This window comes from Tupaia chinensis, unplaced genomic scaffold (genome assembly GCF_000334495.1).
Source record: "Tupaia chinensis unplaced genomic scaffold, TupChi_1.0 Scaffold000119_2, whole genome shotgun sequence".
Lineage (NCBI taxonomy): Eukaryota > Metazoa > Chordata > Mammalia > Scandentia > Tupaiidae > Tupaia > Tupaia belangeri.
In genome coordinates this window covers 1,066,939-1,083,894 of record NW_006159586.1, presented here as the reverse complement: position 1 = coordinate 1,083,894, position 16,956 = coordinate 1,066,939, and the positions used below count along the sequence as shown (strand labels likewise).

The 16,956-nt window shown below is 46.8% G+C and overlaps 1 protein-coding gene across 1 annotated transcript in view; it reads left to right on the top strand.

Moving 5' to 3' along the window:
* Positions 1–14,822: 14,822 nt before the first annotated feature.
* SKOR2 (SKI family transcriptional corepressor 2) overlaps positions 14,823–16,956 on the top strand; it is a 65,768-nt gene continuing 63,634 nt past the window's right edge. Inside the window, exon 1 of the mRNA XM_014586234.1 lies at positions 14,823–15,515. The gene's annotated coding sequence lies outside the window, so the exon portion shown is untranslated. The remainder of the gene's footprint in view (positions 15,516–16,956) is intronic.

Sequence of the window (16,956 nt, the reverse complement as noted above, 5' to 3'; positions counted from 1 at the left end):
TACATGGTCAAACCTGTGTTACAGTACCAGGGGATTACAAGGATAACTGAAAAGACATCATTATTAGAAATGCTACTGAAATGAAAACCACTTGGTTAGAGAGAGAGGAGCAAACCACAAAAATACTTGGCTAATATACAATACTAAGAAATAGCTTGTAAAATTTTCAGATAATATTGTATGTTATATTAACAGGGTTAACTGGTATCACAATTATATAATACATGCAGCCCACACCCAGAAGGCCAAGCAGCTAGGAAGACTCTCAGGTTTAAGCCAGTGCTGTGTTCAACACACACACCAAGTCTGTCACAGCCATCTAAAAATCTATTCTTAGTTTTAAACCCAGTGCTTGAATCATAAAAATTGACATCAGATCCAGCCTCCTCCATACACAAGGCCAACTGAGGGCCATAGATATAGAAAAAATATTAGGATATAGATTTTAGAATAAGCCAAACTGTCAACAAGCATTTACTGGCCGTCCTTCCTGTGCCCATCTCTTTGCTATGTGCTCTAGTAAATGCCAAAGTATAAGATGACCTGAGGTCTGTTCCCTGTTCTTCAGGAGCGATGGGCTGCCAAGATATTTGTACTTCTGTTGGCAGATTAAGATATGCTTAAAGCATAGGAAAAGACAGCAAACAATGAGGCAGTGTGTAAATAATAAGGCAGGTGGAAGAGAGTCCAGGTGTTGGAAAAGAGCAGAGGAAAGAGAATTCACTAAGGACTGAAATAGGTGTGTGGAAGGAGGAGGAACCAGAACTGAATCGCAAATGATAACGCAAGATGAGAAAGAAAGAGAAGAGAGGGACTAGCAGTTAGCATAATGGCTATGTCACTGGACTCTCACGTAGTTGACCGTGGTTCGAGTCCCGGACCCAGTGGCTTAAACTCATGCCGGGTGCGTGTGCATGCGTGCCCAAGATCCCAAGAGGATAATGGAGGAGAAGGGATTGCAGCACGGCCATGCCCCCTGGAGGGTGATTTCTCACTTTCTGCCTCTCTGTCTCTCTCTGTCTGTCTGGCAAGTGCACGCGCCCTATGGAAAAAACAAACCAACAAACAAACAAACAAAAAACCTCTCCAGAAAGAAAGAGAAGAGAAAGAAAACTTTTTTGAAAATATGAGAACATGGGGGCCAATCAGGTGGTGTGGTCATTAAGGTGAATCCCACATAGTCAACTGTGTGCTTCAAGTCTGAGGCCCAATGGCTTGAAGAACACTTGGGCACATCTGTGTGCCCAAAATGCCAAGAGAAGAATGGACAAGGGACTGCAACACAGTCATCCTCCTGGAGGGGAAGATGCTTTCTCACTTCCTCTCTCTCTTCCTCTCTCTGTCTCTCTCCAGTGAGAAACATACCCTACAGCAAAAAAATAAATAAATAAAACATGAATGTGACACTCTCAAAGAATGATTATGAGGAACAAAAGAAAATGTCCTACTGCCGAGTAACACTTTATCACTACCTTGGTTGGGACCACGAATCTCAACATTTATGTTTTTTAATACTTTAGTAAGAGGTTAGGCCAGGTGGCCTACTCTTTTTCCTAAATTAATCAGCTCTGACTAAAGTTGGAGTGGGAAGTGGAAAGCTTCCATGCAGTTTGACCATTACCAATGCCCATACACAAATGTCAAATCATACGAGATTCCTAGTGATAAAAATAAAGCAATACTGGACCAGCAGGTGGCTTGGAGATTAAGGCACTGGATTCCTCATGGTCAGCTGCACAGTTCAAGTTCTGGGCCTGGTGGCTTGAAAATCATGCAGGGTGTGTGTGCGTGTGTGCCCAAGTCTCATGAACAAAAATGGAGGAGAAGGGATTGTGGCATGGCCATCACCCCTAGGGGGTGATTTTTAACTTTCTCTCTCTCCTTCTCTCTCTCTCTGTCTCTCTGGTGGGAACACATGACGAATAGTGAAACACTAAAAAGTTAATCAATTAATTAATTAATTAAAACAATGCCCATCTATTTGCATAGACCTTTTATGGCATAGCATCTTCCCCTAGCAAATGTGGTCCTTTTATTCTCCTAAAATCTAATCAATTGAATCAGCACTCTTATTCCTTGAAGGGAAGCCCCAGTTCCAATGGCACAGGCAGTGGGAAACTGTTGCATGCTGCTAGAGCCAAATGGGAGGCATGGGTTTGGATCCCAGGTCAACCTGAACACACATGGCTCACCTGTGCTTTTCCACACACTCTGATAATCCTGGCTGAGTGGGAGGCTGGAAGAGGAATTGTAGCATAGTGAGATCCTATCAAGGGTACCTGTGTCTCCTTCAAAAGGAAGAGAAGAAGGGAAGTAAAGACATAAAGAAACTTTTAAAAGAAAAAGAGAAGGAAGTATACAGATGAACTCCTGAGCACCAAGTACCAACATGCCCATACCTCACTAAGTGCAATCAGAGCCACAGGGAGTTTTGGTTTTTTTTTTGTTTTTTTGGAGAGGTTTTTGCTATAGGGTGTGTGCGCTCACCAGACAGAGAGAGCCATAGAGACAGAAAGCGAGAAATCATCCCCCAGGGGGGATGGTCACGTCACAATCCCTTCATTCTCCTCTCCAGATTGTGGGCACGCATGCACATGTATCCGACGTGAGTTTTAAGCCACTGGGTCCGGGACGCAAACCACGGTCGACTACGTGGGTGTCCAGCGACATAGCCATTATGCTAACTGCTGGTCCCCAGGGAGTTTATTCTGAAATATGGATCAGGACCAGGAGGCAGGGAACCAATGAATCTCCCACTTTGGCAGTTCTTGACTGTAGGTGCCATGATTGCTACTGCATTTGTATATGACTCTTCACATTTTTTCCTATTTGTTTCTATGACACTGTGAATCAATTCATTTCTTCAGAGATTTCCCAAACAAGAAATGTAGAATCCAAAAATTATGTTTATTTGGGGTTTTTTTTCCTATACTTTTAGTATCTCGTATTCTACTGGCACTGTGAGAATCCCCCGGCTCTCACAAAGTAACACAATGACACAAAGATGGAACTTCAGCACAAAGTTTTGTCTTCTCCACCCACCTCTATGGCTTTATTATTGCTCACACAAGTTGACTGGATCATATTCTTGACTGCTGGATAATCCCTCTTGTTCCCTGTTACGTTAATACTAATCTTGTCTCCCCAAGTACAATGTAAGGGACCTTGCTGATGCTGTGTTTGTACCTCCTCAGTGCCTCACCCACTGGCAGGCAGGGCTAACCCTTGGCAAAACTGTGAAGTAAGTGGTTCTTCCTTAGAGTCCTTTTCATTTGCTCTCTTTTGCCCTAGTGCCCATCTCCTTTCTAACCTCAGGTGCCTGGTATCTTCACACTTTTTATACTTCCAAGTCAATTGAAATACAATCTCAGGGAAAATCTGATAAACCAGTTCATCTTAAATTATTAATAGTTGCTTGAGTCTAAAGAGATGTCCAGAAATCTTAGTTCTCTTTCCCATTACATAAGATGGTGGGCAAAAAAGCTGAGAAGCTGGATACCAAGAAGAAGAAAGGCTGAAGGCAAGAGGGCTGATGCCAGTGGCTAGGTTAAAAAGGGTACCCCCAAGGCTAAAAAGCCCAAGAAGGGGAAGCCCCATGGCAGCTGAACTGTGATCCTATTTCATGGAATTGGCAGACTCCTAATCTGCCATGTATAAAAGGAAATACTTGGCCACTAAATCCAAGATTGAAATAAAAAGGAAGGCACCTGCAGATGGCATAATGGTTACATCATTGCACTCCCACATAGTTGACTCCAATTCGAGTCCTGGATCCAGCAGCTTAAAACTCACACTAGATGCATGTGTGTGTGTGTGCCTAAAATCCCAAGAGGAGAATGGAGAAGGGATTGCGGTGTGGCCATCACCCTTCTAGTGATTTCTCACTTTCTATTTCTCTGTCTCTCACTCTCTCCCTGGTGAGCACACATACCATATAGCAAACGTCTCTTTAAAAAAAAAGAAAAGAGGACTCTCCGCTCTAGACTCCATCTTCCAAGACCCCAAAAAAGCTCATCTAGGAGCCATTTAAATCTGAAGTGTGTCGTGCCTTGTTCTGGGACCAAGGTGATTCAATCTCTGTTCTAAAGCTCATCTTCCAGACCCCAAAAATGCTCAGCCAGTAGGACAACCTCCATCTTCTCTCTGTCTCTGTCTCTCTGTCTCTCTTTGATTTTTTTTTCATTTTTGAAACACTTTTTCTCACCTCTTATCTGTCCTTTCTCTTCCTAATTTCAGAAGCCATTTACACCTGAGATGTGTCTTGCTGTGTTCACACGGTACACTTCTGCACCATGCAGTTTTCATTTTTATATTAATTTTTTTTCTTTTCTTTTTTGGTTATTTTGGTCCTCTCCCGCCTTTTCTTACTTTTCCTTTTCCTTTTTTTTTTTTCTTTTTGAGAGTTTTTTTTTCTTTTTTTCGCTATAGGGCGTGTGCGCTCGCCAGACAGACAGAGAAAGACAGAGAGACAGAAAGCGAGAAATCACCCCCCAGGGGGGATGGTCACACCGCAATCCCTTCTCCTCCATTCTCCTCTTGGGATCTTGGGCACGCACGCACACGCGCCCGGCATGAGTTCTAAGCCACCAGGTCCGGGACGTGAACCACGGTCGACTACGTGGGAGTCCAGCGACATAGCCATTACGCTAACTGCTGGTTCCCTCCTTTTCCTTCTTTTTAACCTTACTTTCTCACTCTGCTATTTAGCCTCCACACATGGAGTATCTAAATAGGCCCTGCACAGTAGCTACACATCTGAATACTTTAGGGTCATAGAAATCCTCAACCCTTACTGAAATTACTGAAAAAAAAAAAATTACTGAAAAAAAAAAAAAAAAAAAACCTCCTCTTTATAAATCTGAACTCAAAACCTCTTTCTGTGGATACCAAGTCGCAAAATATGGTAGAGGAGAGAAATTATCTCAGAAGTACATTACGGTAAAGGGAAGTACATGATCTTACATTTGCAGAAACCTTCTCTAAGCAATTAGCCTAAAGTGAATACACCACCAAATGACTAAAATTCAAAGAGAGACTACAGAGTGAGCAGCAGGGAGAAGTTCAGAACTGCAGAGAGTGCAGGTCATCTCCTCCCACATGCCTCTGAACTCTCAGTTGAAACCCCGCAGCCCAGCCCAGGTGCACCTATTCCCTAGAAACTGTGAGATACTCAAATATCCAGACCCAAGAAATACAAAGGACCCCATGTAGAACCAACCCAAGAAGATTTTCCTCCAGGCACATCATAGCCAGATTGACCAAAACCACAGACAGACAAGATACTAAATTTGGCAAGAGAGAAATGTCAAGTTACTTTCAAGGGATATCCCATCAGGCTATCATTGGATCTCTCATTGGAATCAATGCAGTCAAGGAAAGAATGGGAAAATTTATTCAAAGTATTAAGTGAAAAACAATATATAAAACAATATATAAAAGACAAAAACATTCTCAGATAACAAAACCTGAAAGAATTTACCAACACCAGACCAGCTCTCCAAGAAGTGCTGAAAAGAGTGCTATACCAGGAAAACTAAAGTTGGACACGCAGAAATAAGAATGCAAAAAACAACCAAGAGAATGGCTAGCCTAATGATAGGGACAAATTCCGAGTAGAATGGTAGCTTCCAGAGTTTAAATGGAAAAATTAGACCACAGTAACACTGCGAATTCAATAGAAGAGAGATTAATTACTAGTAAGATAGAATTTTTTTTTTACTTTAGACTAAAACATTGCTGATTTTCTTCGATGCTTTCATTTCCATATTTAAGGATATTTGTCTTCTCTTGAACTGTTGATAGGTTCACCTACCTAATATTTGAACTGAATCCTAACCTTTTTCCTGTCTTTAAGTTTTAAGCAAATTTCTCTTAATATTTTTTTTTATTTTGATCTGTTAGAATTAAAGCTTTTTTTTTCCTAAAAAAAATGCATTAAAAAAAGAAAGAAAGCCAACAGAAGCTCTTGGAAAGATTGCCTGGCACCATAAACAGTTCTGCCTGGCAGAGAGGATTAGTGAAGCCATGTGAAAGAATTCGTACTATAAAATATCCTGGATTTTTCCAGCCCAGCATTGTAATCAGTAGAGATTGCAAAAAAGCAGCCACAGCTGGAGGATTACCTTGAAGAAGACTTTAAAGGAAGAAAAAGAGGCTGATCTTTGCTAGCAGGTGGTAAACCACAGAATGCTTGGGAGGCAGAACTGAGTTGGGAGTGTTCATATGTCAATTGTGTGTTGAGTGTTTGCTTCTCGACAGTTTGCGTAGTTGATATGCATATATTTTCTCAGAAATATTTAAAACCATACTGTCTGTGTTATAAAGTCACAAACAAAATTCTAACAAATATTGTGAAAGTTATCTTTAAAATTAATTAATTTAATTAATTTTTTTTTAATTTTAAAAAAGAAAAGAAAAAGGAGAATGTTCCTGCCACTATCACCAAACCAGTTGGTGGGGACAAGGATGGCGGTACCTCGGTGGTTAAACTTCGCAAAATGCCTAAGTATTATCTACCGAAGATGTACTTCGAAAGATGTGGAACCACAGCAAAAGCCCTTCAGTATGTGAGAAAGCTGCTAGCCGGCATCATGCCCAGGACTATTCTGATCATCCTCACTGGACACTACAGAGGCAAAAGGATGGTTTTCCTGAAGCAGCTGAGCAGTGCTTGCTACTTGTGACTGGACCTCTGATCCTTAATGGAGTTCCACTGCATAGAACACCCCAGAAATCTGTCATCACCACCTCCACAAAAATTGATATTAGCAAATTAAAAATCCCAAAACACCTCACTGATGCTTTCTTTGAAAGAAAGAAGCTGTGGAAGTCCAGACACCAGGAAGGTGAGATCTTTGACACAGAGAAGGAGAAATACAAGATTACAGAGCAGCATAAGGGTGATCAGACAGCTGTGGACATAAGGCCGGCAGGTGGCATGGTGGTTAAAGACACTGGGTTCCCACTTGGCTGACCGCAGTTTAAGTCCTGGACCTGGTGGCTTCCTTTCTCACTTTCCCTTTGTCTCTCTCTGGTCAAATTAAAATATAATAATAACAAATGGAGTTGAATAAATAAATAATTCTTTAAGAAGAAAGAAAGCTGTGGATGCCCAAGTTTTATCAAAAATGAAAGCTGTTCCTAACCACCAGAGCTACCTGCAATCCATGTTTGCCCTTACAAATGGAGTTAATCCTCACAAATTAGTGTTCTAAATTTCTTGCCATGAACTTAATTAAATAACTGATATATTGAAAAGACAGAGAAAGAGATACATGTCCAAAGAAACAAATCACCATTAGTAGAACTTCATGTATTGGCAAGATGGCAGAAAGTTGTTTGAAGGGCAGAGGGCCTTACTAGAACCTCTGAACTTTCAGAGTTTACACAGGATCCTTTATCCAATACTTTGGCCCTATATGAAATCCTATTTATAATTATTTTCCTACTTTCTACTTCCTGCTTATAGCAAGCTTTAAAAAAAAACAAAAAAAACAAATCTGGGTCAGCCCATGATGGTTAAGGCAGGTGGACCCTACATGGCCAACCACACAGTTTGAGTCTTGGACCTGGAGGCTTGCAAAACACAACCCTTGAACTGTGTATGTATGTCCAGAATCCCCAAAAGGAGTTCCCTCTTAAGAAAGGATTGCAGGGCCGGCAGGTGGTGTGGTGGTTAAAAGTGCTGGACTCCCACATAGCCAACAATAGTTTGAGTCCCGAACTTGGTGGCTTGCTTTCTCACTTTCTCTCTCTCTTTCTCTCTCTCTCTCTCTTTCTCTCTGTCTCTCTCTGGTCAAATTGGAAAATAATGATAATAAACAAAAATAAATAAATAGTTCTTTAAAAAGTGGGGATTGCAGAGGTGACATCAGGTGTTATAGTGGTTAAGGTGTAGTCAACTACGGTTCTAGTATAGGACCTGGCAGCTTGAAACTCATGCCCAGGTGCATGTCCGTGCATGCCCAAAACATTCCAAGAGAATGGAAAAGAGATTGCAGTGAGGCCATCCCCCTGGTGGATGGTTTCTCACTTTCTGTCTCTCCGTCTCTCTCCATCTCTCTGTCTCTCCTGTAAGTGCACACTCCCTACAGCAAAAATCTGACAAAAAGGAAGGGATTGGTGCCTAACCATTCCTCATGGGGACTGCTTCTTTTTTTTTCTGTCTCTCTCCCTGCCTCTGTCTCTCCAGCCAGCACACACACACTCTCTGGCAAAATTGAAGGAAAAAAAAATCTGCAGGATTGTGGGATGTTTATTGTCTTCCTTGGCAAGAAAAAAGAGATAGAAACCAAGGCAGTCCCTTTCCAGTGCTTTACTGCAGTAGAATAGTGTGACTTTCAAAGAAGCTCACACCATACAATGTAATAACAGAAGAGTGTTGACAGATTTGGCCTGCTCATGATATCAAATACACTCCTGCTGCTGGACTAGCCAGATACATATAGAATGTATTCATCCAAAATGCAGGGTAGATAAGTGCTCCATTTAGGGTTAATAACGAGCTATTAAAACTACATATGTTGAATTATTTCATTCATAATGCAAACATGATCTATCACAGGACAATCTTGAAATGTCTAAGGACTAAGCTAGATAAGAGTCTAAACATTTTTTTTTTCTGCCATAACCTTGAAGGATGACTTGGCATATAAGAATCTCTTACTGCCTGGGGACCAGCGAATGTGTAATGGTTGTGTCACTGGACCCCTAAATAGTCAACCACAAACCACAATTCAAGTCCTGGACCTCGTGGCTTGAGACTCATGTCTGGTATATGTGCGTGCATGCCCAAAATCTCAAGAGGAGAATGGAGGAGACCCTTAAGATGTGGCCATCCCCCTGGGGAGTGATTTCTTACTTTCTGTCTCTCCAATGAGCACATGAACCCTATAGAAAAATCTCTCAAAAAACAGAGAATCTCTTACTGCCTGCTTTCACAAGTCCAATTATTCAAGGGTTAGGGGAGTGATTTGGTTTAATCTTGGCAGTAAGTATTTGCATTGGCCTAAAAACAGAGATAAACAGGGGGATTACACCTGAGAGATTTCTGTTAAAATATTTTCAAAGTGGACCAGCAGGTGACATGGTAGTTAAGGCACTGGGCTCCCACATACGGTGCATGTGCTTGCATGCCCAAAATCCCATCCTCTCTGGGAAGGGATTTTTGTCTTTCTCTGTCTCTGTCTCAGTCTCTGGTTCTTTTTTTCTCACACTCTTGCACTCTGTTTCTTCAGAGAGTGCACACATCCCGTTGCAAAACACTTTTTAAACAAAAGTTTGCAAAGTTTAATGTGATGGAAGCAAAAAAATGACGACCAACCAGCAGGATTATTAGGGCCCTGTTGGGACCACAGCCTTTCTGTTTTCTTGCCTTTACCACTGTGTGCAGTTCAGGAAAAGTAGAAACTTCTCAGGATGGACTAGGTCAGATTCACATTCCTACAACCTCCAATTATGAACTTCCCTTAAATCGTATGTGTGAGTTGTGGCCACATATTCATCTTTTTTTTTTCTTTAGGTTTTTGTCATAGAGTGAGTGCACTCTTCAGAGACAGAGATACAGAAAGTGAGAAATTACCTCTGTGGGAATGGCCATGCTGTAATCCCCTCTCCTCCATTATCCTCTTGAGATTAAGGGTACGCATACACTTGCTGAGCATGATGCTCAAACCGCTGGGTCTGGGACTTGAAGAGTCAGCCAGATGGTAATCCAGTACCTTAATTACTACACCACCTCCTGGCCTCCACATTTGTCTTCCTGGATCATGCTTCCCATCCCTTTCCAAGCCATACCCATCTGCAAAATAGAAGCCCGTGTCTGTGGTTCATTGCTCTGTTCAGTATTTCTTCTGATGCATGTTGCTGAATCCCAGCAGTAGGGCAGCCCTTGCTTTTTGGAACACCTGAGTCTGCCTCTCCAGGTAGGTTAGACCTGTGGGATTGAAAGAACTTGAAAACACTGACTTCCACATAGCCTACATTAGTGACTTCTAGGAGGCCAAGGAGAGGGTAACCGGGTACCATAGCCAAAAACTTCTTTCCCCTCCCTCACTCCAGCCTTGGTGTTCTAACTATAGGGATTACATAAGGAAGTCACTAAGACTTTGAGGGAAAGGAAAGAGAAGAGCAGTCTGGTACCAGTTTGACCCAGTCCTATGACCCTGAGCTAATTATCATACTATATGGTAGTGTTTCTCAAAACATACTCACAGAATACCGAATTCTGAATTACCTGCCAAAGACCCAGGCTCTAGCCCAGGCTGGCTGGCAGAATCAGTGTATGGGGTACGGCTACACTCTTATTTGAGAGCCATGGTTATGGACTCTGAGTTCATTAACTGTCAAACAGACTAAAACAGGCCATATCTGCTTAATGAGGTTATTATAAGGACCAAAATGATATGATATATGTAAACTACTACATAGTCTGACTTAATGATGAAGAGCCCACTTGGAATCCAAACAGATCTGGGCTTAAAACCTGGTTTGGAGGTCAGCAGGTGGCATGATGGTTAAGGCACTGGACTCCCACGGCCAACAGTGGTTTGAGTCCCAGACCTGGCAGCTTGAAACTCACACAGGGTGCATGTCTGTAGACGCCAAAAATCCCAGGAGCAGAATGCATTGCAGCATGGCATTTCCTGGAGTGATTTCTAACTTTCCTTCCCACTGTCTCTCTCTGTCTCTCTGATAAGTGCACGCATCCTAAAACCTTAAAAAACAAACAACAACAAAAACCTGTTTTTGCCACTCACCAACCATGGGGCCTTGATAAAAAGCTATCTTCTCAGAACCTCAGTTTTCATCATTTATAAAATATGGACAATAATAAGAGTCACATGAGGATTAATTTGAAAGGTTGTACATAAAATGCTAGCAAACATCTTGTATATGATAAGTATTTAATTCATGGACATAGTTTTCCTTGATTCCATAAAATATCTCAAACATGAGTTAAAATACATTTCCTGTTTTACTACTACAGTAAAGTGAATCTCACAGTGCTTTTCCTGCCAAACTTCCCAGCTAGTCTTAAGTCTTGCCTTTCATAAGCAGTTTCCCAGGCCCTCCCAGTTCCTGTTAAGACAGCTTATTGGGACTAATAAACTTCTATCTTTGTTTTTTGTGCCTTGCCAAAGATATGATTCTCTTCTATTTCTCCTCACCCCGCCTCTCTCTCAATTTAAAATCCTAAACTGCAAAGTAATAGCCCTGCCTCCATAGTCACCTTTCAATAAAGCAAAATATGTTTTGAGCATATTAGAAGACAGGATATATCAAAGGGTGTATCTCACAGCAGCTGGTCCTATGGAGGGTTGCAAAAGAAATAACAGAAAGTCAAATTGCATGAAACCAGAAGGTTGGCTTAAGCTGGCCCTAGGAAATCCCTGGCAGCTGTACTCCAATATCGGCCCTCCTCAGCCCTGCTGTCACTACCCCAGGCCAGGAAAGAAGGGGCTAGGGGCTACTTAGGGCTGGAGCTTGGATAAAATCGCTTGATGAACAAGGCCACCTTCTTGCCCCAGGTTCCATTCTTTTTTTTTTTTTTTCCTTTTTTGGAGAGTTTTTTTTCCGCTATAAGGTGCGTGCGCTCGCCAGACAGACAGAGAGAGACATAGAGACAGAAAGCGAGAAATCACCCCCCAGGGGGGATGGTCACGCTGCAATCCCTTCTCCTCCATTCTCCTCTCGGGATCTTGGGCACGCACGCACACGTGCCTGGCGTGAGTTCTAAGCCACCGGGTCCGGGGAGGGAACCGCAGTGGACTACGTGGGAGTCCAGCGACATAGCCATTACACTAACTGCTGGTTCCCTCCAGGTTCCATTCTAAAGGCACCATCTGATACTAGCATCTTGCCCCCAGCAGTCAGTTCTTAGTAATCCAAAAGTGCACTTATTTATCCCGCTGTCCACAAAAATAAGTTATACCCTGCCTCCCCTTCCTTCCATCAGGGAAGGGAAAAACGGAGAAAGACATCTATGGCTTGCAGCATGGCATCTCCTGGAGTGATTTCTCACTTTCCCTCCCACTGTCTCTACTGTCTCTTGACTTTCCCAAGACATTTGCACAAGCAACTTTTCCCTCCAAGTGGTTTAAAAACACCTTCTTGAGTGAAAACCGCAGCGTTCGCCCGCAGACATCTAACTGGATTCCAAACCCAGAAACCCCCCCAAAAGAGATGAGTGTCCTGCAAGGTTGTCAACATGCACGCATTTCTGGTCCTATCGCTTCCTGTCCTGCTTCACTTTAGCGTCCTGGCCCACTGGGACAGGGATCCTATTTATATACGTTTATAATACTCTGCTGGAGAGAGGTCCTCCTCCAGGCAAGCCCTGGACCGCCGCCAAGCCTCGACGCGCGAGAAGACGCCGCTGCAGCAGGGCCTGGCCGCCAGAGGACTAGGCCCGCGAGGATCCAGAGAAAAGCTACAAGAAACAGGTAACTCTTGGCTGAGTCATGGATCAAGGACCAGGTCTGCAAACTCTGCGCCACACCCTCCTGAAAGCACCGCCCCCTCCTCGCGTCCGCCTTCAAAGTGCTCCACCAAGAAACTCCCACAGCGAGTGCAGGGACCTGGTTCCGGTTGGGCCAGTTTCTCCCGAAAGGACTCCGGGAAACCCAAGGAGAACTAAGCCCCGCGTGCCCTGATCCTCAGCACACTCACTCTGACCCCGAAGCACTTCCTGCCTCCAGGCTGAGAGAGGGAAGGGAAGGGAAGGGAAGGGAAGGGAAGGGAAGGGAAGGGAAGGGAAGGGAAGGGAAGGGAAGGGCAAGTGGAAAGTTAAATCCCCTTCTCCCACTCCCAGCAAAGGTTCGGAACCGCACAGCAAGTCCGAGAAGCCCCTACACGCACCCTGAACTTCTTCAGGGCAGGTGACATCAATTACCCTCTGCCAAGAGGAAATCCCGTCCGTCCACTCGCTTCCCGGAGGAGTTGCCGCTTATGCCAAGGAAAGGAGAGGCCCAAAGCCCGCAGAGGCAACTGCCAACCCTGTAGAACAGCACCCAGAAGGAGTGAGGGCAAACGGTGTTTCCCGGAGGTCCAGCGACCGGTTGGAGGAACCCGCCCGGACAGCCTGGGGAGTCTCACCTGCCAGCGGGAGGCGTGGCCCGGCCTGCGCGGTCCCGCGGGAGAAGTTTCCCGCCACGCCCAGGGGGTGCGGTGGGCCTCTGGGCTACGCGGAACTCTTCTCCCGCCTAAGAAAGCACCCAGATACCGGGCCCGAAGGGGGCGAGAGGGCCTTTCCTTAAGCCAAGTCTCGCTGGATAACACTTATGCCCCTCCTGCAGTTCAGTCCTGTCCCAACCCTGGGACGCTGGAAACACGCTGGCACTTTCTTCCAGAACTTGCAGAGTTAGGAGTGGAGGGAGGAGGACGGGTGGAGCTCGAACTGCTCTCCCTCGATTATTGAGTGGGAAGACCGTGACAGTTCTCTCGTTGCCCAAGAGCGCTTCATTCTGCAACGCTGCTTTCTCCAGGTCTTTTCCAGGCCGAGGGCTGTTCTCAGCCGACAGGGTTACCGAAGTGGCCCTAACTCCAGCCCCGCCCCCAGTCGGTGCAGAAAACAGCGGAAGAGAAAGGGGAGCTCACATTCCCCCTTCACACCTGCACTTCTCTAAGCCGGAGCTTCCCTCCCGGACTCCTTCCCCCCCAAAATCCTGCTCAGATCTGTATCCGAATATCTCTGAGGCAGAGGGTCCGGAAGCGTGCAGCGGGAAGTCGGGGCTAAGTGCTAAGGCCAGACCTCGATTTCTCTTCAGAAACTAGTTAGTGCAAAGTGAAAGAAGAGCGGGGGTGCCCTGACCCTGGGGGAGGGAGGCGCCCTTAACCCGCGGACTTTCTCCCACCTGTGGCCCAGATCCACACCACTGCCACTCATCCAACAGGTTTGCACACCCCTCTGAAACCAAGGAACGCGAACGGGACTGGTCACCTCGGGTGGTCAGAGTGGCAAAGCCCTGGGCGTCTGGGGGCAGGGTGGGAGGTCTAGTTGAGTTAGATGCCGAAGCTACCGGAGTCGCTACCCTGGCTCGCTCACACCCAAAGTGAGGGCCAGCGGGCTGGCGGTGTGGACTCCGCCCCGCACAGTCGGTCTGCGGTGCCTTCCACCCGCCAACACCGGGCTGTTCTCTTAATGAATTACTAATGAGTTAAAATTGGGCAGCAGGCTTAATTAAAGCGTAGAGGCAATGTGTTTACCACATTGTAATTGAACTCATTAGGGCTATGGCTTTTTGTTTTTTAAGCAGCCGCCTTCCTTCTCTGCGTCGAATAATCTATGGAAAGCGTTTATTAGAGAAGGAGGGGTAGGGGAGAAACAGTCCATCAATTCTTTCAGTGGAAAGGACAGAGTGAGAATGAGGAGGGGACACAACGCCTCCATTCCGCGAATGTCTTGGTGGAGCCAGGACTAGACCCAGGCTTCCCAAGAAGTTCAAGGGTAGGCTGGCTGGATGAGCGCCATCGGGAAAGGGACTAGGCCCAAACCGGAAAGGCTGCTTTTTTGTAACAGTACGGAGTTCCAGAATCCTCCGAACCTCGAACACCCACCGTCCCGCCTGAAGCGCTGGATCCCACTGGAACCCCTGGCAAGCGCTCACCAGACAGCCACTCAGTCCTGACACTTCGTAATAAGAGAGATTTCCACCCCCCCCCACCCCTTCCCCCGCTTCTGTTTAGTCCTAAAGCTTTCCTCCCTGGGGGTATCGAGAAAGACTCTGTCTTTTCCAATCATCCTCCTCCCATCCTAGGTTCTGGAGACTCACAATGGGTGCCCATGGCCAGCTCTCACTGTGGACGCCGCCCTCCTGGTCTGACCTCACCTCAGGTGGTCGCTCACTGGAAGACTGGAGATAGGGTGTCTGCTCTTAGTGGACTTCTTGTGGTTGGCACGGGAGAGGCGCACCGGTGCGCCCCAGGACAACCCTTCTGGCAGGGAGGTCGGCAGCTTGAGCTCCAGGCTACTTGCACCCAAGGCCGATTGCTCCCTCTTGCCCCTGGCTCTGTTCTAATTACCAGGCCTCCAACCCTCGCCTCCTTTCTGTCCTGCTGGGGCCACTGGACATGCAGGGGTGAGGAGTGGAAAGCTAGGACTGGCGGTGTGCTCCTTGCCCTGCCGTGCCTGACCAACAGGCGGCGTCAGAGACCTAGGTCTGAGCTGGGGAGTGGGGGGTGCGGATCTGAGCAAGCTAAGCCGACTCGCTCGGCGCGAGAAGATCGACCCTCACCCCAAACTTACAAACTTGCCCAGGAGGGGTGTGGGAAAGGCTCAGCGACCACGGGGAACCGCCAAGAAGGAGAGGAGCGGGACGGGACAGAGTCGCGGCGGAGGACCTGACTGCGAGCAGGAACGCAGAGAACCGCGGGCGGCCGGCGGCGGCTGCTGATCCCGCGCGGGGGAGGCGGCAGGCGCCGGGGGAGGCAGAGCGCAGAGGAGGAGGCGCGGAGCGCAAGGCGGGCGGAAGGACCAGTGCGGAGGGTCGGAGACCGAGCACGGGCGGCACGGACAGGTAAGTGGCCTCGTCCTCCGCCCGCGGTTTCGCCTCCTTTGGAGAATACTGGGTTGACAGGGACTCCGGGAGTTTCCAGCCCCCGGCACAGCCCACTGCTGACCCTTACCCACCCCCCACCTTAAACACACCCATTCCCAAGTCCCAACCCGGCACCATTTGTGGATTTTTGTCAAAGACTCCCACCCTGTCCATTCCCCCCCATCCCAACCCACCTCCTATCTCCGCCTGACCCGGAAGGTTGAGGTAAATTGTCTCTAATTTGTTGCTAAAAGATTAATTGCAGAGGGTGGGTCGATTTGATTAAGGCAATTAATCTTTGGTTACAGCGTTCTCGTGTCACTTGTGGGGGGAGGATCTGGAAAGAGCTAGGAAGAGAAGGCAAATGAGACTTTTTTGGAGGAGCGTTGGAAGTGGCTCCCGGGTCTGGGACCACATCCAGATCTTTGCCCCCACTTCCCTCTCGCAGCCCGCAGCCCCGGAACCCCACGCCTGCGGTTTCAGCACCGCCAAGTCCGGACAGCGACTCCCGCGGGCGAGCCTAGTAACTTCCCCATTCTGAGAGATTACACCTCGCAGGAAACAGCAGCTGACCGGGACCAGGGGTACACCCCTCCACCGCGTTTCAGCCCAACCATTTGACCTCCCTTTCCTCCCTGCTTCAAAGCAGGGTCAGTCCAAATAGAGTCACCCAAAACCCTCAATCTTCAGACCCACTTTGGGAGTAGGAAAAAGAGAACCCCCGCCCCAAAATGTCTCCTAGAAAAGTTCCCAAAGCTGGAGTTTTCTCTTTTCGTGAATAATTAACGCTGGTCATAAATAACTGATGGAGGCAGTGGAGAAGGGGAGAGGGAGGAGGCTGTCGAGAGCCAGGGCAGCCAAAGAGAGATCGAAGAGTTTGTTAAAGAACCATTAAGGGAGCCTTACTGGGAACGATATTCCTCCGTAGATCACGCAGGGCAGTTCCACCCTGGCGAGGTAAAAGTGGAGAAGCCAGGCGCCCCAGGGAGCGGGAGTTGTGCTGACCAAGCCCAGAGCATCCATTCTGGATCCAGTCTTGGCACTCTCGCCGTCCTCTCTCCCCACCCAGGACTCTTCCTAGAGCCTGAGGGGCTTGTAGTCCTCCCTTCTTCTCCCCCCCTCCCCGCCCCCATCCCTGTGCCTATGCCCAAAGTGCAGAAGTTCTAGGCTAGATAGTGGAGCCCAGGGATGGGCCTGGACTGTGAACGCTCACTTCTGCCCAGGACTGGGGCAAGACCTGCCCACTCCCAACTAGTTTGCAGATGCCATCACAAAGCTGCCCCAACCCCATCCCAAAACATTCTATTTCATTGTTTTCAAACTCTTCTACACATCTTCAGAGTCCAGCTTCCAGCTGGTTCTTTCTTACCTGCCCACACCAGAACCTGCAAAAACTGGGTATTCACATTGCCCTCCCCCC